This window comes from Durio zibethinus, chromosome 2 (genome assembly GCF_047325235.1).
Source record: "Durio zibethinus cultivar Kanyao isolate XHJ-2024 chromosome 2, ASM4732523v1, whole genome shotgun sequence".
Classification (NCBI taxonomy): Eukaryota; Viridiplantae; Streptophyta; class Magnoliopsida; order Malvales; family Malvaceae; genus Durio; species Durio zibethinus.
The window spans coordinates 15,345,318-15,370,863 of NC_143163.1; the positions used below are offsets into that span (position 1 = coordinate 15,345,318).

Sequence of the window (25,546 nt, forward strand, 5' to 3'; positions counted from 1 at the left end):
TCCAAACCTAAACACCGTGCTTGAGCCTCTTGAGTCTTAATCGTTGCCTATACCACTATTCTAGGCTAGTTCCCCATGACCTGGGCCTTTAGTAGGCTTCAAGGCCTGGTCCTTTTGGCTGTCAGACCCTATCCCCCTAGAACTGAAATTGCTCATTGACTCGAAAAAAACCCCTAGGCTTGGACCATCATACAAATTGTGACATATACACATGCCTCGACCATCATTGAGGCATGTTGGCCCTTGGTCTCGGCACATGCTAGCTCTTTGTGTGGGCAGTTCCATTGAACACCATCAACACATGTTAGGCTACACACCACATAAAGGTATCTAGGCCTAGGCAATGCACCATGCCCACCATAATCAGGCAGTAGGTGAGTTCGGGCACATTTTTATACTTTTGCCATGCTATTGCTTTTTTATGGCTTATAAATCATATAATGGTCCCCCAAGCCTTCATGTGACGTTTGTGATAAGATGACTCATTTTTTATTTTTCATAATTTTTAAAATTTTTCACAGTTTCATTTTTTTTGAATTTTTTAAAGAGTTTTGGCCCTAAATTTGATATATGTGATCCTTGTATTTTTCTTGGAATCCATAAAAAAATTCAACTAAAAAATCAAATTGTAGAAGATTTTGTGGCCATTGAACAAAAGCATCCTCATTTCAAACACTTGTATGTCTAGTAGCTACAAACTTGTAAATGTTCTTATGCTTTTTAAGGGGTTGTGGGTAGTCAAGGTTGCTTAGGGGATAGGCAACCAATATAAGGGCTAATGACTAGGACCCACCGCATATCATGTGTGTACACCACCCTAGCCCCCCTCTTTTATTCGTCGAAACCCTTAATACTATCAGTTTAGTTCTCTGATGATGCTCTGATGATGGTGCCCTAGGTAAAACAATATAGCGCCAACAAATGCCTGAGCCCAGCATGTGCACCTAGCCTAGGATTGAACTTTGGCCAAGGCCTCAAGCATCATTAGCACATGGTATTGGCACATGCCATGACTATTATCAGCATAAGTTTGCCTTTCGTACGATCACTTACCTTGACCACCATTGGCATATGCTGAGCCTTGGTGCGGACACATGTCTTGATCAGCATTGAAAGAAGATGGCTTTTCATGCAAGCAATTGCCTCAAACACATTGGCATATGTTGGCCTTTGCTGCAAGCACATGCCTCAACCACCATCGGCACTTGTGGACCCTTGGTGTGGGATATGCCCATTTGAAAAAAATGTCCTCATTTTAGACACTTTAATGTCCACTACTAGCATATATATAAAATCTCTTATATTATTTAAGAGGTGATTATCTAGGTACCCCCTTCTTCCCATGGGGGAAGTAGGTGCACGTGATGGGCCTCTCATTACGTACATCATGGCAACATCCCTGGGGTAAAATCCAAGTCATGCATGCCTTCTAGCTGTGTTATCCAAAGATTGGTTACTCCAATATCCCATAGAAGCCTATGGCCCGACTGGTTGGCATCAAGCCTGTGCTTGTAACTGATGCTATTCTATACCATAATACCAAGTCCTTAAATTGAGCAATGGCTTCTTGGGGTGGCATAAGCAGAAGCTGTGGTCACGGGCTTGGTCTAACCAAATTTTTTAGGTATTTGGTAGTCTTGTGGTCCCTTCTCATTAACCCCAAAAGACCTTTGGTCTTGCCTAGCCCATGCATACAGTTAATGCTACCCAAGACCCTTGGAACAAGTTCTTGAATTCGATAATGTACCCCTAGGTTGGTGATAGCAGAGTTTGTATGTGAGGTCCCAACCAAACCAAGCATTGGTGGTGTTATGCCATTGTTGCCTGTTAGATAGCAGGGGTTGTCTCAAAGCCCTTGCTTGTGTTTTTCCCATGCCAAGCAGTTGTGGCATGGCCTCGTGCATCATTTTTTTTGCTTGCTTGTCGAGTAATTGATTGGGTGGGTTATGGACTGGTGTAAGCGGATGTTGCCACTTATATGCAATGGGCATATTAGTAGTGCTATGATTGTGTGTGTTGGTAGGCTCCATGCTTGATGCATCAAACTGTTGACCCATTATCCTTTTCAATCTCCCCCTATATGGTCATTATACCTAGGGAGTGTGATTAAGATCCTATGTTACATACCAAAATTGATGGAAACTGGATGTCTAGCCATCCTTCATCCACCTTGTGTCATTAGGGGCTACGGGTCAGACTTCAATCATGCCCCATGTCCCAAGTGTGGCACCCAAACCGCTGTGGCCGCATTGATGCACTGATGTTTGTTCATGCTCTTGGATGCAGAACATTTTATGGGCACAAGTCCTCGATCTTTGTTCATTCAATGCAATGCATTTTACGTGCTTAATACACATGATACTTGTGATCCATGTTGGCTTTCTCCACCATTCAGTTGGTGCATTGAGGCCAATGAGGTGCCAATGTCCCAAAAGAATACTACCTAGTTGATCTTGTAGGTAATCATATGCTTGTCTCAAAGATTAAGCTATGCATATGTAAGTATGAACTAATTTCTACTGTGAAATTGCAAATGGCTCATTAAATCAGTTATAGCTTGTTTGATGGTATCTATTACTTGGATAGCCATAGTAATTCTAGTGCTAATACGTGCAACAAACCCTAACTTTTGGAAAGGATGCATTTATTTGATAAAAGGTCGATGTTGGCTTTGCCCCTTACTCTGATGATTCATGATAACTTGATAGATCGTATGGCCATTTTGTCAGTGATGTGTGATTCAAATTTCTACCCTATCAACTTCCAATGGTAGGATAATAGCCTACTATAGTGGTGATAGGTGATAGAGAATTAGGGTTTGATTTTGAAGAAGGATCTTGAGAAATGGCTACCACATCCAAGGAAGGCAGTAGGCATGCAAATTACCTAATCTTGACACAAGGAGGCAGTGATAATAAAAAATAATACCAAGTTTTATGAGTCTGGTAATTTGAATAAGTATAATCTAAATCTCTTAATGGATTAGAGGGCAAGTCTAGTGCCATCAAGACTATAATTTCCAACTCCAATAGTGTATATTTAAGTTGTTATAGTTAAAAAACTAGTAGTTGGAAATAGGATTGGGTTATTTTGTCTACCTTATGATGAGCACCAATCTACTCATCCCTATTGCCAGTGATGCGCTCTTGGCCATAATTGGTTGAGTTGTTCCTTTGCTATTATTTTGAAGAAATTAAAGTGGTCAAAGTAGGCCTACGGTTGTATACATTAGCACAGGATAACATCATAGGATTTCGATCCTATTGTGTTGGCCTTTGGGATCAGAGTAATGATTAACATGGATAGTTGAGGGCATTCATAGTCAGAAGTAAAATTCTTGGATTTAGGAAAGACAAATAACTACGAAAGCATTTACTAAGGATGTTTTCATTAATCAAGGGTAAATTTTTGGGTGCATTATCAGATATCATCTTAGTCTTAACCATAAACGATGCCAACCAGGGATCGATGAATGTTACTTTTAGGACTTTGTTAGCACCTTATGACAAATCAAAGCCTTTGGGTTCTAGGGGGAGTATGGTAGCAAGGCTAAAACTTAAAGGAATTGATAGATGGGCACCACTAGGAATGGAGCCCATGGCTTAATTTGACTCAACATGGGGAAACTTACTGGGTTTAGATATAGTAAGGATTGATAGACTGAGAGCTCTTTCTTGATTTTATGGGCCATGGTGCATGGCCATTATTAGTTGGTAGAGCGATTTGCCTGGTCAATTTTGTTAATGAATGAGACCCCAACCTACTAACTAGCTACACAAAGGTGATCTTTCATGGCTAGTTTCTTAGAGGGACTATGGCCACTTAGGGTAAGAAAGTTTGTGGTAATAACAGGTTTGTGATGCCCTTAGATGTTTTAGGCTATACGTGCACTACACTGATTTATTCAATGAATCTATAGCCTTGGCTAATAGGCTTGGGTAATTTTTGAAATTTCATCATGATGGGGATAGATCATTGCAATTGTTGGTCTTCAATAAGGAAATCCTAGTAAGCATAAGTTATCAACTCACATTGACTACATCCTTACTGTTTATACCCACCACCTATCATTCTTACCAATTGAATGGTCTAGTGAAGTGTTTAGATTATGGTGATGTGGATGTCTCACTACCTGCGACATCATGAGAAGTCCACTAAACCTTATCATTTAGAGTAAGGAAAAGTTGTAACAAGGTTTTTGTAGATGAACATACAAAATGATCAGTGTCAACACTAGCTCAACAAATGACTTGCGAACACGTTAATGAAACACCAAAGGGGCAAGGGTGCTTCCGTGCCTCAAGCCCCTTTTGACCCTAAACACCTTCAATAGTCACTTTGTTCTACCTCTTAAGTAGATGAAATGATCAGCATCATTGCCCGTGGTTAAAGAACGAAACCTTAACATGAATCGCGCCAATGAACTAGAATGAAAAAGAGTGCATGTGATATTGCCATCCCATTTGTAGTGTGTGTATGGGTGGCATTGTGGCTTCTTTTGTCATGAAAAACCAAAAAGACTCTTAGCAATAGATATCTTAGCTCTTGCATCAATAAAGAACGTAGTGAAATATGATACTTGGTGTGAATTATAGAATCCTGTGAACCATCAAGTCTTTGAATGCAAGTTATGCTCCAAGCCATTAGGCTGAGGCCACTCCTACCAAGGTGTCATCATCATCTCCCCTCAACCCCACACCCATCAGGCTTTAGGTGAGGGGGCAGAAGATTGCCTCCTATGATCTTGTTGGTTGTGGTTAGCCCAAATGTGAGTCCTCGGCAATGATAGCGCCATGACCATCAGGGGTCAAGCTCATTGAATGCCTCGTCTCCAGTGACACATGCTCATTGTCCATCAAGACCCTATCAAACCCCTCGCATCACTTGGTCAATGCTTGCTTCACAACACCAGGTCAAGTGAGATTACTCGATGAGTTTGAGAATATCAATAAGCAGAGAAAAAGAAACTTACTAGGATTCCCCTAGTAATAGTGAGTGAACCAAGAATAGCCTAGCTTGATAGTTAGGCCCCCGACGTTCAAATTGTAATATGCAAAAGTATCCTTAGTGGCAGACCAGACCCTAGTACCCTAAAAAAAGGCATCAAAGAGGGTGAAGCCCCATTGGGCTTGGACACTATCGTACCACATAGTGCTGTATGAGAGTCGAGTTGTTTAGGAATACAACTCCAATTGGGTAGTAAATTCTATCCAAGGCTGAATATGTGTTAAAGATCGATAGCGAACAAGTACTACAAGGGAAATATGAAAAGAAGTTTGAAAAATAGTTGAAAAGTGCTTGAAATTATTAAAAAAAATTGATGGGGGCCAACACTGCACCCCAATAAGATGGGAAACTGTGAAAGCTAGTTTACCGATTAGCTTGGGGTTTCAATATGCCTATAGAGACATTGTCACTATGATTGTGGAATGTAGCACATGCTGTCTTGACATGCCTTGGCACTTGCATGCTCACGGCATCAACTTACGGGCTCTCCATCCAACCCATTATGAAACACAGACCAAATAGTCCAACATGTGTGCAATTCAATAGGCTAGGAAATCCATAAGGCACAAGGAAGCTGATTGGCAGGATCCCTTATGGGTGCACCATTAATCGACCTTCATCTTTTTCAAAGTGTTCAAGTGCAAGCATGCCTATCAGGACTCAAAATATGGTAAACTATGCTTGAGTGGGTTAAAGCCAGAGGAAACTCTGGTGGAGGCTCATAGCAATACCTACGTGCAAATCATTTGTTTGACTTAGGTATAAGGGTGATAGACTAATCAAACCATATAGTAGCTAGTTACCTCCAAAGTTTCCTTTAAGATAGTTAGAGCCTTTAGTGAGTTCTATCGAGTAAAACCAATGATTAGAGGCATCGGGGGCACAACACCCTCGACCTATTCTCAAACTTTAAATAGGTAGGATGGGTAAATGGTTCATTAAGGCACGCCATGGAATTGAGAGCTCCAAGTAGGCCTTTTTGGTAAACAAAACTAACAATGTATGATGAACTGAAAGCTAGGTTACAGTCCCAATAATGCTAAATTAGAACCCACAAAGGGTGTTGGTCAATTAAGACAGTAAGACGATAGTCATGGATGTCAAAATCCACTAAGTAGTGTGTAATAACTCACCTGCCAAATCAACTAGCCTAAAAAATAGATGGCAATTAAGCACTGACCCATTCCTCATCATTAGGGCAAGGATGAAGCCTCTATAAATAAGAAGGCATGATGATCACCATAAAACTTAGGGTGTGAGCCTAGAAGGAGTGGCTATCAATATAAATCTTGGTGGTAGTACCAAATATTCAAATGAGAACTTTAAAGGCAAAGAGCGGAAAGGTTTCATGTGAATGACACTTGCACATAGGTTAGTTGATCTTAAGACATGGGGGAAGCCCATTCGACAGCATGACTGATGTGAGTTTTGAAAGGTAATTGGGTTAAAATTCTTGAATTAAGATATGACAGTTGACGTTAGCATTAAAGAGTCCAAAGACATCAGTAGAGGCTTTAGGAAGATGTATCTTTTCTATTTAATGGCTTGCCCACCTTGGAAACAGCTTAATTAGAGGTAGGGTCCAATAATCGAAAGAGTATCGCACATTATGTCGTGCTCGGTGCACCCCTGATGGCCCTTAAAAATTTAGAGGATCGAGTGTTATTTATGCTTGGTCGTACTCATAAATGCATCAGGTCACCAAGGTGAATAGCTTTTGGTCGATGGAACAATATAGACAAAGGAAGTTGGCAAAATGGATCCATAACCTCGAGAAAAGGATTAGTTCTGATGGCTAGGTATAAGGGTCCTAGTCCTGAACCCATTGGCTTTCAGTGCATTACTTAAGCTACTTTTATGGTGAGAGCAATCACCCTATTAGGCTAGGGGATGGACTGGGAATAGCTCTTTCAAGGGCCTTTCTTAGATGATGAACAATTTGACTCAAAATAGGTATGGATAAAGGGAATCTGATTCTTTAATTAAAACAAAGTGTCGTAATGGTCCCTATTGATTCTTACGCAATGTGATTTTTGCTCAGCACTCTAAATGTCAAAGTGAAGAAATTTGACCAAGCGGAGGTAAATGATAGGAGTAACTATGACACTCTTAAAGTACCTAAATGCCTCATCTCTAATTAGTGTGCACATTAATAGATTAACCAAATTCCCACTATCTCTATCTACTATATACCAAAACCACAGCCAAAGGAATGGGTTTCGTGGAATTAGAGAGGAAAGAAGACCCTATTAAGCTTGACTCTAGTCTGACTTTATGAAATAACTTGAGAGCTATAGGATAAGTGGGAGCCCTTGGGTGAAATTGAAACACCATTACTTTTAACATTATTTTACATATTCCATGAATAATAGGTGAGGCAAGACCCCTTCTTTTGGACCCAAGGCCAGCCTTCATCAATTGATTTAGGCAAAAAACATTGTCAGGTGGGGAGTTTGGCTAGGGTGGCACATCTATTAAAAGATGATGTAGGTGTCCAAAGATGAGCTCAACAAGAATAGAAATCTCGTGTGAAATGAAAAGGTAAAAGCTCATTTGATTCTAATTTCTAGTACAAATACAAACCATGAAAGTGTGGCCTATTGATCCTTTAAACCTCTGAAATTTGATGCTAGAGGTGTCAGAAAAGGTAGCCAAGTGTTCATAGCAACATTGCTTTTTGATCCTTCAATGTCAACTTTTCCTATCATTGTGAACCAAAATTCACCAAGTGTTGGATTGTTCACCCACTAATAAAGAATGTGAGCTAGGTTTAGATCATTATAAGACAGGTTAGTTTTACCCTACTGATGTTAGCGCCATAATAGTAATTCAACCTAGTATAAGAGGAACTATTGGTTCGCACAATGGTCATCGCACTTGGTTGAAAATCTAGTGGTGCGACACTACCATGCACTGGATTATGACTATAAGCCTCTAAGTTAAAATCTAAGCTAGAAGCAATGCATATGCCCGTAGCCCAATTGCTAACCCATAGTAGGGGCCCATGGTCCCAAGGAATCTATTATAGGTGTAGCCCCTATGATGAACAAGTCGCACAGGCCTCCTTGGAGCTTAATTCCCATCGAGCAGTAGGTACAATCCTTTATAGATGACTTAAATATGTGACAGGGTATTGTAAGTGGTAAAGTAGCCTTGTTGCCATAATCCACTGAGATAAACCCTTTGTCACTTCGATTTGTCTTCCCCCCAACACAAACTAAAGCCTTTCACTTCATTTTATTACATCGCTGCCCTCTGGGGTTAGCGATGAATGGTGTTCCCCATTGCAACCAATTTGGTTGGGTGATGACATCCTTCCCTTAGGCATCCAAGTAATGGACAACCAAATGCCCTCGATATTTGTTACAAAGATGGGCTCACCCTCAATGTGAACACTTGCCTCGATCTTCACCGGCACAAGCCAGTCGTCGATGCAAGTTGTTGTCTCAAACACCATTGACTGCATCTAACCCTTTGTTGCTACATAGGAAATTGCATACAACATCATCGATAGGCAGTGACCCATTCTTGCCTCAGACACTGTTAGCAGATGCTAACTTCTTTATGTGAGATGTTGCCATAGACACCATCGCCAAATGCTGGTGATGTTTTAGCGAGCACTTGCCTCGACCACCATTGGCATAAGCGAGCCCTCGGCATGGGTCCTCGGACACCTCTTTGATAGATGCTAACACTTGGTAAGCATGTGTACCGTGACTCTCCCTCCCAAGGCATTTGTCTACCCCTTCATCACCATTGACACAGTGATGCTCTATGCATGTATCACGAGCTTTGTTCTTAAGCCAAATTTTGTATGGCCTTGGATAGGGAATTGACTTTGTGTGTTTAAGTCAGCCTACAAAACTCAAGTGCTCATCATAATTCTAGCTTGTTAAAGATTATGCTGTAGTACTTGGCCTTCTAAAAGCCCACAAATTTAACCCTCCCATGATTGTTTTTTAGCATGCTCACACCTGAGTCTGACTGTGTGCTTGTGTATCACTCACCAATGCTCACATTTGGGCCTTGCTCAATTATGCTAAACCTAAACACCATGCTTGAGCCTTTAGAGTCTTGATCATAGCCCATACTACTATTCTGCGCTAGTTCCATGCGACCTACACCTGTAATAGGCCTCAAGGCCTATTTTTTTTACCATCAAACTCCATCCCATTAGAACTGGAATTGCTTCTCAACTTAGAGAGAACCCTTTGGCCTGGATTAGCTTGTGGACCATGATACATGCACATTCATTGACCACCATTGAGACGTGTTGGCCCGTGGTCTTAGCACAAGCTTTGACCACCATTGGCACATTTTGGCCCTTTCTATGGGTAGTTCCCTCGACCACCATCAGCTCATGCTAAGTCACATACCATGCGAGGGTATCTTAGGCTCGGGCCATACACCATGCATACCATGTTTGGGTAATAGGTAGGTTTAGGCACATCTTAATATTTCTGCTATGCCAATGCCATTTTTATGGCTTGTGAATTCATATAATGGTCCCCTAAGCCTTCTTATGAATTTTCATGGCAAGATGATTTGTTCTTTTATTTCTTACGATTTCTAAAATTTTTCACAATTCAAGAATTGAAATTTTTATATGAGTTTTGGCCTCAAATTTAGCATATGTGATCCTTGTATTTTTGTTGGCATCCATAAAAAAATTTAGCTAAAAATCAAAATGTAAAAGATCTTATGGCCATTTGAAAAAATCATCCCCATTTCAAACGCTTTAATGGCTACTAGCTGCAAACCTATAAAAGCTCTTATACTCTTTAAAGAGGTATGAGTAGTCAAGGTTGCTTGAGGGATAGGGGCCAAAATAAGGGAGAAGGACCAGCACCTATTGCATATAATGTGTGCACACCTTCTAACGCTTGCCCCAATCACTAAAACCCCCAATGCCACTAGTCAGGTTCTTTGACGATTCTTCAATGATGGTGCCCTAGCTAAAAAAATGTAGCATCAGCACATGCTCAAGCCCAGCATGTGCACCATAGCCCTAAATCAAACTTAGGCCAAGGCCTCAACCATCATTGGCATAAGATAACGCATGGTGCAGGTACTTGATGGTGCATGGTACGGGCATATGCCTTGTCCATCATCGATACAAGCTAGCCTTTGGTACAAGCACTTGCCTTAACCACTATCGACATAAGCTAGCCTTTGGTATGGGCACTTACCTTGACCACCATCGACACATGCTAGCCCCTAGTAAATGCACATACCTCGATTAGCATCGAAAGAAGATGTTTTTTTGGGTAAGCAGTTACCTCAAACACCATCGACACATGCCAACCTTTGCTGCAGGGCATTTGTCTCGAACATGTTTGGCACATGTTGGGCCTTGGTGTGGGCACATGCATTAACCACCACTGGCGCCTACAAACCCTTGGTGTAGGATATGCTCATTTGAAAAAAATGTCCCCATTTTAAACACTTTAATATCTACTACTAGCAAATCTATAAAATCTATTATGCACTTTAGGGGGTGGTTATCCGAGTGCCCCCTTCCCCCTTACGGGGGGAGTAGGTGTGCATGATGGGCCTTTCATTGTGTACATCCATGGCAACGTTCCCAAGGTAAAATCCAAGCCATACATGCCTTCTAGCCATGTTGTTTGAATACTGGTTTCTCTAATGACCTACAAGAGCCCATGGTCTTGACTGATTAGTGTGCACTTAGAAAAGGTTAAGCTTAAGCTTGTGCTTATGGCTGATGCTACCCCATACCTCAAGACCAAGTCCCTAAGTTAGGCAAAGAATCCTTGGGGTGGTGTAAGCAATAGCTATGGTCATGGGCTTGGTGTGGCCAAGTTTTTCAAGCATTTTACAACCTCGTGGTCCATTCTTATCAAACCTAAAAAGGCCTTAGCCTAGCCAAGCCTGTGCATGCATGCAATTGATGATACCTAAGACCCTAGGAACAAGTCCATGAATTGGGCAATGGCCTTAATTGGCCAAGTCATTCCTCCATTATTGTTACTTTGATGAAATTCAAGTGCACAAAGTAGGCCTATGCGTATATACATTAGCATGGGATAACATTATAGGATTTTGGTCCTATTGTATTGGCCTTCATGAATAGAGTAATGATTAAAAGTGACAGTCAAGGGCATTCATATTTCATAGTTAGAGGTGAAATTCTTGGATTTATGAAAGATGAACAACTATAAAACATTTGCCAAGGATGTTTTCATTAATTAAGGACAAAAGTTGAGGGCTCGAAGAGGATCAGATACCATCTTAGTCTCAACCATAAACGATGCTGAATAGGGATAGGTGGATGTTACTTTTAGGACTTCACCAACACCTTATGAGAAATCAAAGTCTTTACATTCTAGGTGGAATATGGTTGCAAGGTTGAAACTTAAAGGAATTGATAGAAAGGCACCACCAAGAGTGGAGCCTACAGCTTAATTTCACTCAACATGGGGAAACTTACTAGGTCTAGACATAGTAAGGATTGACAAACTGAGAGCTCTTTCTTGATTCTATAGGTGGAAGTGGATGGTCATTCCTAGTTGGTAGAGAGATTTATCTAGTTAATTTTGTTAATGAATGAGACCTCAGCCTACTAACTAGCTACACAGAGGTGATCCTTCATGACTAGCATCTTAGAGGGACTATGGCTACTTAGGCCAAGAAAGATCGAGGTAATAACATGCCTGTCATACTCTTAGATGTTCTAAGCTGCACACGAACTACACTAATATATTTAACGAGTTTATAGCCTTGCTAACAAGCTTGGGTAATCTTTGAAATTTCATCATGATGGGGATAAATCATTGCAATTGTTGGTCTTCAATGAGGAATTCCTAGTAAATGTGTGTCATCAACTCACATTGACTACATCCATGCCTTTTGTACACACTACCCATTGCTCATTCTGGTTAAATGGTTCAATGAAGTGTTTGGATCATGATGACATGGATAGTTCAGTTCCCATGACATTGTGAGAAGTTCATTGAACCTTATCATTTGAAGGAAGGAGAAGTCATAATAAGGTTTATGTAGGTGAACTTGCAGAAGGATTACTGTCAAAACTAGTTCAACGAATGACCCATGAATACGTTAATGAAACATCGAGGGGGTTAGGGTGCCTTCATGCCCCAAGCCCCTTCCAACCTCAAGCGTACATAATGATTGCTTCGTTCCACCTTTCAACAATGGATATCTTGGCTCTCGCATCAATGGAGAATGTAGCAAAATGTGATACTTAGTGTGAATTGTAAAATCCCATGAACCATTAAGTCTTTGAATGCAAGTTACTCCCCAAGCCATTAGGCCAAGGGCATGCCTACCTAGGTGTCAACATCGTAATACCTCCAACCCCTTGCCTATTGAGCTCCATGATGGAGGTGGAAAATGGCATTTCATGATCTTGTCGATCGTGGTTAGCCTAAAAGTGAGTCCCCGGTAATGATACTGATATATTCATTAGTGGTAAAGCTCACTACGTGCCTTAACACCTATTGATGCATGGTTATTGTCAATCTGGACCCATCAGACCCCATGCATCACTCGGTCAATGCTAAAATCATGACCTTAGGTTGAGTGAGATTACCTGCTGAGTTTAAGCATGTTAATAAGCAAAGGAAAATAAACTTGCTATGATTCCCTTAGTAAGGTTAAGTGAATTGAAAAGAGTCAAGCTTGAGAATCAGGTGCCCTTAGCATCCAAATTGTAGTCTAGAAAAGCATCCTCAATAGCGAACCAAGTCCAAGTCCTTTGGAAAGAGGCTTTGAAGAGGGTGTATGCCTAGACCCTATCACACCATGAGGCGTTATTTGTGAGTCAAGTTGTTTGGGAATGAGCCCTAATTAGGTAGAGTGAACAAGTATTGCAAGGGAAAAATGAAAAAAACTTTGAAAAGAAAGTCAAAGAGTGCTTGAAATTATCAAGAGGGAATCAGATAGGGGCTGATGATGTGCCCTGATCGAATAGGAAATGGTGAGACCTGGTCCACTGATCAACTCGAGGCATGGATTAACATGGGTAGCAATGGTAGCTAAAGCTCAAGCTTTTGATATACCAGTAGAGACATCATTGCCATGATCATCGAATGCAAATGCATATTCTCAATATGCTTTGGCACCCACGTGCTCCTGACATTATCCTGTAGGCTTTCCATCTGGCCCATCTTGAAACATGGACCAAGAAGTCTAACATGTGTGAAAGTTAATGGGCTAAGAAATTCGTAAAGCATAAGGAAAGTGATTGGTGGGATCCCTCACTAGTGCACCGCTAACTAACTTTAACTTTTGACAAAGATTCGAGTGTAAGCATGCTTGTCGAGACACGAAAGATGGCAAACTATGCCTGAGCAGGGCAAAGCTAGAGGAAACTCTGATAGAGGCCCACAACAATACTAACATGCAAATCATTCATTTGACTTGGGTATAGGGTGAAAGACTAATCAAACTGTCTAGTAGCTAGTACCCTCTGAAGTTTCCCTTAGGATAGCTGCAACCTTTAGTGAGTTCTATCATGTAAAGCCAATGATTAGAGCCATCAAGGGTACACTATCTTTGACCTATTCTCAAACAAATAGGTAACATGGCATGGCTACTTCGTTGAGCCATGCCATGGAATCGAGAGCTCCAAGTGGGCCATCTTTTATAAGCAAAACTGGTGATGCATGATGAATCGAAAGTCAAGTTATAGTGCCTTATTGCATAGTAACCTAGAACCCATAAAAGGTGTTGGTCAATTAAAACAGCAGGATGGTGGTCATGGAAGTCAAAATCTACTAAGGAGTGTGTAACAACTCACCTACAAAATCAACTAGCCCTAAATATAGATAGTGTATAAGCAGGTGACCTATACCCGGATGTCAGGGCAAGGGCAAGGCCCCAAGAAGTATAAAGGCATGATAATTGTTGTAAAATTCTTAAACTGAGATATGGTAATTGATAGCAACATTAGGGAGTTCGAAGATGTTGATGGGGGCCTTAGAAAAAGATAACTTTTTTATTTAGTAGCCTGTCCACCTTGGAAATGGCTTAACCAAAGGTAGGGTATAGTAGCTAGAAGAGCACTATACATCATGTAGTGTTCGGTGCACCCCCGGTGGCTATTGAAAATCTAAAAGCTTGAGTGCCTTCCACACCCTATCATTCTCATAACCACATCAGGCCTTTGAAGTGAATAGATTCGGGTCAATGGAACAATATAGGCAAGGGAGGTCGACAAAATGGTTTCATAACCTCAAGAAAAAGATTGGCTCTAAGGGCTAGGTACTAGGGTCCTAGTCCCAAACCCATCAACTATTAGTGCATTGCTTGAGCTACTTCTATAATGAAAATAGGTCACTACATGCCAACTAGGGGATGGATTGGGAACGGCTCCCTCGGGGGCTTTCCCTAGATGATGAATAGTTAACTTAGAACTGATATGAACAAAGGAAATCTGATTGTTTAATTAAAATAAAACATTTTGATAGCCCCTACGGATGTTCATACAATATGATTTTTGGCTAGTGCATTGAATGTTAAAGTGAAAAAATTCAACCAAGCCCATAAATTTGGCCCTAAGCATATGTGATGGTTGCTTTATTCTGCCTCTTGAGTAGATAAAACAATTGACATCATCGCCTATAGCCAAACAACAAACCCTCGATGTGAATCACACTAAGGAATTGAAATGAGAAAACACACATTTGCCATCAATGACTCTCAGCAATGGATATCTCAGCTCTTGTATCGATGAATAACATAGTGAAATGCAATACTTGGTGTGAATTGCAAAATCTTGTTAACCATTGAGTCTTTGAATGCAAGTTGCATCCCAAGCCATTAGGTTGGGGGCATGCTTGCCTGGGTATCATGCATTGTTGCCCCCAAACCCCTTGTCGATAGGGCTCCAGGTGAAGGGGTAAAAAAGGCCTCCCATGACCTTATCGATCATGGTTGGCCCAAAAGTGAGTCCCTAGCAATGATTGCGTTGTGACTATTGGTGTTAAAGTTTATTGCATGCTGCATCTCTAGTGACATGTGCTCATTGTCCACTGGACCCCATCAGACCCCCTGCATTGCTCGATTGATACTTGCATCATAACCTCATGTCAAGTGGGAATACCCATTGAGTTTAAGCATATCAATATGTGGAGGAAAAAAAACTCAGCAAGATTTTCCAAGTAACGATAAGTGAACCAAGAATAGCCCTACTTGAGAATCGAGCACCCTCAACATCTGAATTGTAGTATGGAGAAGCGTCCTCAATGGCAAACTAGGCCCAAGTCACGTAGAAAGAGGCATTAGAAAAGGTGAAAGCCCCATTGTGGTTGGGTCCTATCACACCACGGTACACTATTTACGAGTTTGGCTGTTTGGGAATGCAACCCCAATCAAGTGATAAATTCCATCCAAGGTTGAATACAGGTAAGAAACCTATAATGAATAAGTGTCATAAGGAAAAAATGAAAATAACTTTGAAAAGAGTTAAAGAGTGTTTAAAATTTTCAAAAGGAAAATAAATAAGGGCTGATGATATGCTCTAGTTGGATGTGGAACAACAAGAGCCGATCCTTTAATTGGCTTGAAGCATAGATTGACATGGGTCTTGATAGTGGCCTACAGGTTCCCCATCAAGCTTGTCTTGAAATATGGACCAAAGAGTCTAACATGTGTGTGAGTCATGGGTTGGGAAACTCATAAGATGCAAGGAAGCTAATTGGCAAGATCCCTCGCGGTGCACCACCAATTGACTTTAATCTTCTAAGAAGGGTTCGAGTGTGAGCATGCCTATTAGAACCCAAAAGATGGTAAACAATGCCTGAGTAGGGTGAAGCCAATGGAAATTTTGGTAGAGGAGGAAATTCTAGATGAGGCCCATAGCAATATTGATGTGCAAATCATTCATCTGACTTGGGTATAGTTGTGAAAGACTAATTGAACCATCTAGTAGCTAGTTCACTCCAAACTTTCCCTTAGGATAGTTAGAGCCCTTAGCGAGTTCTATTGGGTAAAACCAATGATTAGAGGCATCAGAGGCACAATGCCTTTATCCTATTCATAAACTTTAAATAGGTAGGATGACATGACTACTTTGTTGAGCTACACCATAGAATTGAGAGCTCTAGGTGGGCCATTTTTTATAAGCAAAATTAGCAATGCAAGATAAACCAGAAGTCAGGTTATGGTGCCTAACTATGCGCTAACCTAGAACCCACAAAGTGTATTGGGCGATTAAGATAGCAAGGTCATGGTTATGGAAGTCAAAATTTGCTAAAGAGTGTGTAACAACTCACCTTCCAAATCAACTAGCCCTAAATATGGATGGTGCTTAAGCATGCGACCCATACTAGGCCATTAGGGTAAGGGCTAAGCCCCTATGAGTAGGAGGGTGTGATGGTTGTAGGGTACGAGCCTAGGTGAAGCAGCTGTTGATACAAATCTTAGTGGTAGTAGCAAATATTCAAAAGAGAACTTTGAAGGCTAAAGAAAGGAAAGGTTGCATGTGAACGACACTTGCACATAGGTTAGTCATTCCTAAAAGATAAGGAAAGCTTGTCCGATAAATCATCTAGCATGAGCTTCAAAAGGGAATTAGGTTAAAATTCTTGAACCAGGATGTGGCAGTTGATGGCAATGTTAAGGAGTCTGGAGATGTCGATAAGGTCCTCAAGAAGAGTTATCTTTTATATTTAACGACCTACCCACCCTACAAAAAGCTTAGCCAAATGTAGGTTCCAGCGGTCGTAAGAGCATCGCATGTTGCATGATGTCTAGTGTGCCCTCATTGGCCCTTGAAAATTCAAAAGACCAAGTGCCATGCATGCTTAGTCATACTCATAACCATATTAGGTCTCTATGGTGAACAAGTTCTATTCGATGGAACAATGTAGGCAAGGAAAGTCAATAAAATGAATCTATAACCTAGGGAAAAATGATTGGCTCTGAAGGCTAGGCATAGGGGTCCCAATCCTAAACCCATCAGCTATTGGTGCACTGCTCAAGCTACCTTATAGTGAGAACAAGTCATTATTTGTTAGTTGAGGGATAGACGAGAATGGCTCCCTCTAGGGCCTTCCTTGAGCAATGAATAGTCAACTCAAAAGTGCAAACAAGGAGAATCCAACTGTTTAATTAAAACAAAGCATTATGTTGGTCCTTATGTCACACCTTGGGCGGGTGCACCAAAAGCTAAGGACTGCACACCAACGGTAAATGCTCGAGCACCAGAGATATTGGTCCCTATGTCACACCTTGGGCAGGTTCATGCAATAATCATGTTAGAAGCGTCAAGACTGCCCATCGTACAATCAATCATGCTCATAGCACTAGGACGAAGCTCGCAACATGCTTGCTTTGCACCTAAGAGGGCTCATGAGAGTGGTACGACCCCAAAACTACCTAATAAACATCAAGGTTCGAGACTCTTCCCTAGAGGTGCTGCAATGCATCCCCAAAATAAAAGAGGACCAGGTCAATCCTTAGGATTAGGGATATAATCTTGTATTTTTTTTTAATATGTAATCCCTTGATATTAGGAACTACCATACCAGTGCTAAGGGCTTAACTATAAATAGAGAACCAACCCAACCTCATTTGTATCATCCAACATTGAGAAATATACAAAGCATTCCAACTATTCTCTTGTGTTCTTAGCTTTTGTAATATACCTTTTGGGTTGTTTTTGGGCTCACGCACTTGAGTTTTGTAGGATGACTTAGGCGTATGGATTGAATTCCCACTCTAGGGCCATACAAAGCTTGGCTTAAAACCAAGGCATGTGATAATTGGTATTGGAGCAAGCTTTGCTTGAAGGTTGTGTTTGGGTCACACTCAAGGAATTCAAGAAAATGGCATCTCAAAATGATGTTGCTAGCCAATAGCCAGAGGCCTAGGAACAAGGCCACTGAAAGGGCAAGAAAGCAAGTTCAAAAGACATTTGGTCTACTATGGATGGTCGGGTGTCCAAGGTAGAAGTGATAGTGGCTGATGTGAAGGAGAAACTTGATGAGATAGAGACTCACATTGAGGATTTGGACTCCATGGAGGAGGTCCTCAAAGGTGAGATGCAAGCTGCTCTAAACTAGACCATTGATGTGTTCACCCAGAGGAACAATACCTTGAAGGCCTTGGTTGAGACCATGCACAATGAGAAGGAAGAGCTCAAGGGGGAGCTTAGTACTTTCAAAATAGCCATTGGGAATGGCATGATCACAAGAGTGCCTAAGCACCATGTGGATGCCCCCAAGCCTAAGGAGTTTAAAAGGAATAAGGCTACTAAGGAAGTGGACAACTTTCTATGGGGGATGGACTGGTACTTTCAAGCCATAGGCATGCAAGATGATGCTATTAAGCTAAGCACCACCTTGATGTATCTTATTGATGTTGCCTTGTTGTGGTGGATGTGTAGGTATGATGGTGTGAGGCATAAAGGTGCCTTGATTAGAACCTAAGAGGAGTTCCAAAAGGAATTCAGGGAGCAGTTCTACCCTAAGTATTCCAACGATGAGGTGTAGGCAAAATTAGGTCAGATTACTCAATAGGGGGAGATACAGGAGTATGTCTAAAAGTTCTCTAAATTGATGTTGCAGATTTTAGATCTAAATGAGACCAAGGGTCTTTTGCCCTCATGAATGGACTCAAGCCATAGGTAAAGCATGAGCTAAAGAGAAGGGGAGTTCATGATTTTGCCAAAGCCATGATCGCCACTGAGCCCTTGGTAGAATTAAGCCATAAAACAAGTTTGAGTCTTCCAAGCCCAAGGGGAAAGGTAAGGGTAAAAGAGACCAAGAGTGATAGTCTAGGGGTAGAGATTGCAACTAGCAAGCCAAAGATGGAAATCGATTCCCTTTGGCTAAGGATGGCTAGGGGAAGCCACCAGTAAGGAAACAAAAGGCTAGAAGAAATTGAGAGTCAATCTCTTGCTTCTTATGTGGAGGGCCACATGTAGCACAAGACTACACCAAGAAGGGCAAGCTAGTTGCCATAGATAAAGGGTCAGATGTAGAGCCAGAAAGGGAGATTACAAAGCTTCGCTCAATTATGCTCAATAAAATTTAATGTAAAGGGAGCTATAAGCCAAAAAGACTGATGTATATGGATCTATTAGTTGTAGGTAAGAAAGTGAATGCTTTGGTGGACATAGGAGCTTCACATTTGTTCATATCTAGTGATGAAGCCTAGAAACTTGGCCTAAAGGTGCACAAGAGGACCGGTACCATCAAGACAGTAAACTCTAAGGGGTTACTAACCGTTGGAGTGGCACATGGGGTTGAGCTCTAACTTAGAGATTGGAAGGGCAAGGAGACCATTATGGTAATACCTTTAGATGATTATGAATTTGTGGTTGGTTTAGATTTCCTTGTTCAGATTAATGCCTTCCTTATGCCTTTTGCCAATTGCATTTGCAATATGGATGCACAATGCCAATGCCTCATACCAATGAGGAATGAGTCTAGGCCTAAGGCCAATGTGTTGTTGGCCATTCAATTTGCCAAGGTGGTGAGCAGTAATAAAGACACTTTCTTGGCTACCCTGAAGAATGATAAGCCTAATGAGCCAAAGTTTGACACCCCTTTAGAAGTGCTTAAAGTGTTGGAGTCCTTTAGCAATATCATGCCTGCATAGTTGCCTAAGAGGTTGCCACCCAAGAGAGAGGTACACCACAAGATCAAGTTGGTACCAGAGTCCAAGCCATCATCTAAGGCCCCTTACCAAATATCATCCCATAATTGGAGAAGTTGAAGAAGCAGCTCAGGGAGCTTATTGATTCTGGCTACATTAAGCCATCTAAGGCCCTATATGGGGCCTTGGTTCTATTCTAATGCAAGCATGATGGGTCCTTGTAGTTGTGTGTCAACTACTAGGCATTGAAAAAGCTGACCATCAAGAACAAGTATCTTATCCCGCTCATTGTTGACTTGATCAACCAACTTGGTGGCAAAAGGTGGTCCATCAAGTAGGATTTGTACTTAGCATATTACCATGTCAGAATTATAGAGAGAGATGAGCCTAATGCCACCTATGTCACCCATTACAGCTCTTACAAGTTCTTGGTCATGCCATTTAGACTCACCAATGCACTAGCAACATTTTGCACTCTTATAGACAAGGTATTGTAACCATTCCTTGATCATTTCATTATGGTTTATCTTGATGATATTATAATCTATAGCCAGATATTAGACGAGCATATGGACCACTCAAGCCAAGTGTTCTAGGTCTTCATACAAACCAATTGTTCATAAAAAAGGAGAAGTGCCAATTTTGCCTAGCAAAAGGTATCATTCCTAAGCCATATAGTGGGTGGTCACAAGATTAACATGGATGCCAGTAAGGTCTATGCAATTCCAAAGTGGGAACTGCCAACCAAGGCCACAGAGCTGAGATCATTCCTTGGGCTAGTTAACTACTACTAGTGCTTTATCAAAGGCCACTAATCCATCACCACACCATTGATGACATACTCAAAAAGGGGAAAGTGTGGGACTAAAGCCTCGATTATGCGAAAAGATCCAATCTTAGCCTTGCCAAACCATGCGAAACCATATGAAGTGCATACAAATGTATCGAACCTTGTGATTGGGGGCATGCTAATGCAAAAAAATCATTCAATTGCATTTGAGAGCTAGAAGTTAAATGAGACCAAGCACAGATACACAATCTAGGAAAATAAGATGATAGCAGTAGTGCACTACTTGCATATTTTGTATCACTACTTGTTAGGGTCAAGGTTTGTGGTCAAAACTGACAATGTTACAACTAGCTACTTCTAGATGTAAACGAAGCTATCCCCCAAGCAAGCTTGCTGGCAAGATTTCCTTACAAAATTTGATTATACTAGAGTACGAGCTTCGGCATGCAAACATAGTGGCTGATGCCCTCAACTAAAAGGCAAGCCTTCCTGCCATCAATCAACCAGAAAGCTTGGTGCCATATATTAGAGAAGGGCTATCACATGATCCCATTACAAAAACCCTCATCAACCATGCCAAGCAAGGTAAGACTAGATGGTTTTGGTTGTAGGATGATCTATTATGCACTAAAGGTGGTTAGTCGTTTGTGTTATAGCATAGGAAACTTCACAGAGAGGTGATGCAAGAGTGCCATGATTCAAAGTGGGCTGGTCACTCGGGTGTGCACCGTACCTTAGCCTTACTAGAGGATCGATACTACTAGCCACACATATGGGATGATGTTAAGGCCTATGTAAGACGTGTCTTATGTGCCAACAAGACAAGGTAGAGCTCAAGCCACTAGCCAATCTCTTAAAGCCTTTGCCTATACTAAAGCAACCATGGGAGAGTGTCACTCTAGATTTCATAGTCAGTTTACCTAATATGGATGGGTTTAGGAGCATTATGGTAGTGGAGGATAGATTTTCTAAGTATGAGACTTTCATTCTAGCAACCAAGGAATGCCCAGCTGAAGAGGTAGCCCATTTGTTCTTGAAAAATGTGGTGAAGTCCTAGGGAGTACCATAGACCATTGTTAGTGATCGAGATAGGTAGTTTACAAGGTAACTATGGACTGAGTTGCTCAAGCTATTGGGGTCTGACTTGAACTTTTTCACCAGCATGCATCCTCAGACTAATAAGTAGATTGAATAAGTAAATAGACTATTAGGGCTCTACCTATGGCACTACATGAGTGCTACATAATGGGACTAGCCCAAGCTACTTGATGTCGCCTAGTTCTCATATAACCTACAGTGGAGTGAAGCAACGAGCCAAAGCCCTTTTAAGATCGTGATAGGGCATCCATCGCTAACACCAAGTTTGATTGTAGTAGGTTACATAGAGCCTAACCCAATAGCATTTAGGTTCGCCAAAGCTTGGTAGGAGCAAGCAAACCTAGCTGAAGTCTATCTACACAGGGTAGTGAAAAAAGTCCAAAAAGTGGGTAGACTAAAAAATGAGGGATGTATAGTTTTAAATGAGAGACTTGGTCTTGGTGAAGCTGCACCCCATCATGCATAACAAAAGTTTGCATAAAGGCCTAGTCCAGAAGTACAGAGGACCTTTCAAAGTTCTTAAAAAGGTAGGCAAGGTTGCCTACAAGCTAGATATATCACCAAAGCCAAAAGTACACTCAATTTTCCATGTAACATGCTCAAGCCATTCTATGAGGACCAAAGGGATCTAGGGCCGATAGAGTCAAGGTGTATGCCATTAGGAGCAAGGGGCCTCATATGAGAAGGAGGTCTAGTGCATTCTTGCTGATTGCATTGTAAGGCAGTAAAGTTATAAACCAAGATAGGAGTACTTAGTGCAATGGAAGGGGCTTCTAGATAATGAAGCTAGTTGAGAACTAGCTAAAGACCTATGGTAGTTTTAAGACCAAATCAGGCAATTCCACATAGAAGATGTGACTAGGCATTGTGAGATCAGATTGGGGAAAATGTCACACCTTGGGTGGGTACACTAAAAGCTAAGGACTGTGCACCAGTGGCCAATGCTCAAGCACTAGAGATAAAGTCCAGGGTTCACACAATGATCATGTTAGCAATATCAAGACCACCTACCTAATAGTCAATCTTGCTCACAACACTAAGACCAAGCCAACAACATGCCCGCCCTGCACCCAATAAGGCCTAAGAGAGTGGTGCAGGCCCAAAACCACCTAAAAGCATTAAGGTACAGGACTCTTCCCTTGAGGTGCTATATCATATGCCCAAAATAGAGGAAAACCTAATCAATCTCTAGGATTAGGGATATAATCTTGTATTTTGAATGAGAATATGTAATTCCTTGATATTAGGAACTAGCATAAAATGTTGGGGCCTCAACTATAATCAGAGGGCCACTTCACCCTCATTTGTATCATCCAACATTGAGAAGTATATAGAGCATTCCACCTATTTCTATGTGTTCTTAGCTTTCATAATCTACCTTTTAGTGTTCTTTTTGTGCACGTGCACTTGACTTTTATAGGCTAACTTAGGCATACAAAGTGAATTCCTAGTCTTAGGTCATATAGAGCTTGGCTTAAGACTGGAGTTTGTGGCACCTACAGATGCTCACGTAATGTGATTTCTACCCAATGCTCTAAATGTTAAAGTGAAGAAATTCAACCAAGTATGGGTAAATGGTAGGAAAAACTACGACTCTCGTAAGGTAGCCAAATGCCTCATCATCTAATTAGTGACATGCATGAATGGATTAACAAGATTCCCACTATCCCTACCTATTATCTAGTGAAACCATAATAAAGAGAATGGGCTTGGTAGAATTAGTGAGGAAAGAACACCCTGTTAAGATTTACTCTAGTTTAACTTTGTAAAATGACTTGATAGATGTAAGATAAATGGAAGCCCTCGGGCAAAATTGAAATACCACTACTTTTAATGTTATTTTATTTATTTTATGAATTGAAGGTGGGGCATGACCCCTTCTTTTGGACCTAAGGCTAGCCTTGGTCAATCGATCCAGGGGAAGACATTGTCAAGTGGAGTGTTTGGTTGGGGCAGCACATCTATTAAAAGATAATATGGCATCATAAGATGAGCTCAATGAGAATAGAATTTTGTATGGACCAAAAGAGTAAAAGCTCATTTGATTTTGATTTGTAGTATGAATACAATCCATGAAAACATCACCTATCGATCCTTTAGACCTTTAAAATTTGAAGTTAGAGGTGTCCAAAAAATTACTACAAGGATAATTAGCTTATGGCGACCAAGCGTTCATAGTGACATTGCTTTTTTATCCTTCAATGTTGGCTTTCCTATCATTGTGAAGTAGAATTCACCAAGTGTTGGATTGTTCACACACTAATAGGGAATGTAAGCTAGGTTTAGACCTTCATGAGATAGGTTAATTTTACCATACTAATGGCAGCATCGCAATAATAAGTCAATCTAGTATGATAGGAATCATTGATTCGCGCAATTGGTCATCATGCTTGGTTGAAAAACTAGTGGCATGAAGCTATTGTGCACTAGATTATGACTGAATGCTTCTAATTTAAAATCCAAGCTAGAAATGATGCAGCACCCACTGCCCGATTGTTGACCCACAATAGAGGCCCAAGGGCACATGTCGTAAGTGCATTCCTTGTTTTGGATAAGCCGCATGGTTCTCCTTAAAGCTTAATTCCTAGTGACCATCAGGTAGAATCCTTTGTAGATGACTTAAATACATAATGGGCTATTGTAAGTGGCAAAGTGGCCTTACTATATGATCTATTAAGATTCAGCCTTTTGTCATTTTGACTCATCCTCACCCATACCCATTGAAGCCCTCTCACTTCATTTTTTTTTACACCAAACCCTTTTGGGGTTAGGGACTAATGGTGTTCCCCATTGAATCTGATTTGGTCAGATAATGGCATCCTTCCCTTGAGTGTCCAAGTAAATGGCAACCAAATGCCTTAGGTATTTGTGATAGGGATGGGCTCGCCCTTGGTGTAGGCACTTGTCTCGTTCTTTATCAACATACATTGGCCCTTGGTGCGGGTTGTTACCTTGAATGCCATGACCACATCTAGCCTTAGATTGCCATGCGGGAAATCACATCCAACATCATCGATAGATGTCAGCCCATTTTTTCCTTGGACATAATTAATAGATGCTGACCCTATTGTGTAGGATGTTGGCTTAGACACCATCACTAGATGCTGATGATGTTTGAATGGGCGCTTACCTTGACCATCGTCAGCACAAAGCGACCCTTGGTGCAAGTTATTGCCTCAGACACCTCTTTGACTGATGTTGACATTTGAGGTGCCATGTGTACTATGACCCTCCCACCCAAGGCACTTATCTACCTTTTGATCGCCATTAGCACGAAATGACACTTAATTTATATGTCATGGGCTTCAGTCATAAGCCAAACTCTATATGGCCTTGGATAGGGAATTGACTTTGTGTGCCCAAGTTAGCTTGTAGAACTCAAGCGCTCATCATAATTCTAGCTTGTCAAAGATTGTGCTATAGTTCTAAGCTTTTTAGAAGTCCACAAATATGATCCTTCCAAGACTATGTTCAGCATGCCCACACCTGGGTCTGACTATGTGCCCACACCTTGATCATCAGTGCCTGTACTTGGGTCTGACCATGTGCTTACACATCGCTCACCAATGCCTACACCTAGGATTAGCTCAATTCTGTCAAACTTAAACACCGTGCTTGAGCCTTCGGAGTCTTGATCATTGCCTATACCACTATTTTAGGCTAGTTCCCCACAACCTGGGCTTGTAGTAGGCCTCAAGGCCTGGTCCCCCTGGCTATCAAACCCAGTTCTCCTAAAATTGAAAATGCTCTTTGACTTGGAAAAAACCCCTAGGCCTGGACTAGCTTGTAGACCATTAGACACACACATGGCTCAACCACTATTGGGGCATGTTGGCCCTTGGTCTCAACACATGCTTTAACCACTATTAGCACATGTTGGCCCCTTATGCGGGTAGTTCCTTTAAACACCATCAGCACATATTGGGTCATACACCACATAAGGGTATCCTGGGCTAGGTCCATGCACCATATGCACCATGCTAGGTAGTAGGTGGGTTCAAGCACATCTTCATATTTTTGCAGTGCCAATGGCATTTTTATGGCTTGTAAATTTTTATAAGCGCT

General features: G+C 41.3%; 2 non-coding genes and 7 pseudogenes across 2 annotated transcripts; all 9 read left to right on the top strand.

Annotated features, from left to right (window-relative positions):
• Positions 1–2,440: 2,440 nt before the first annotated feature.
• Positions 2,441–4,227, top strand: LOC149520029 (18S ribosomal RNA; annotated as a pseudogene).
• A 291-nt stretch (positions 4,228–4,518) lies between these two features.
• On the top strand, positions 4,519–4,674 carry LOC149520030 (5.8S ribosomal RNA; annotated as a pseudogene).
• A 229-nt stretch (positions 4,675–4,903) lies between these two features.
• On the top strand, positions 4,904–8,207 carry LOC149520031 (25S ribosomal RNA; annotated as a pseudogene).
• Positions 8,208–10,844: 2,637 nt separating this feature from the next.
• LOC149520032 (18S ribosomal RNA) lies at positions 10,845–12,053 on the top strand (annotated as a pseudogene).
• Positions 12,054–12,171: 118 nt separating this feature from the next.
• On the top strand, positions 12,172–12,327 carry LOC149520033 (5.8S ribosomal RNA). Its single transcript, XR_016335205.1, has one exon. It is a non-coding gene; the product is annotated as a 5.8S ribosomal RNA (ribosomal RNA).
• Positions 12,328–12,579: 252 nt separating this feature from the next.
• On the top strand, positions 12,580–14,177 carry LOC149520034 (25S ribosomal RNA; annotated as a pseudogene).
• A 509-nt stretch (positions 14,178–14,686) lies between these two features.
• On the top strand, positions 14,687–14,842 carry LOC149520035 (5.8S ribosomal RNA). Its single transcript, XR_016335217.1, has one exon. It is a non-coding gene; the product is annotated as a 5.8S ribosomal RNA (ribosomal RNA).
• Positions 14,843–15,093: 251 nt separating this feature from the next.
• On the top strand, positions 15,094–16,847 carry LOC149520036 (25S ribosomal RNA; annotated as a pseudogene).
• A 6,348-nt stretch (positions 16,848–23,195) lies between these two features.
• LOC149520037 (25S ribosomal RNA) lies at positions 23,196–24,184 on the top strand (annotated as a pseudogene; the record flags this gene model as incomplete).
• Between the last annotated feature and the right edge of the window lie 1,362 nt (positions 24,185–25,546).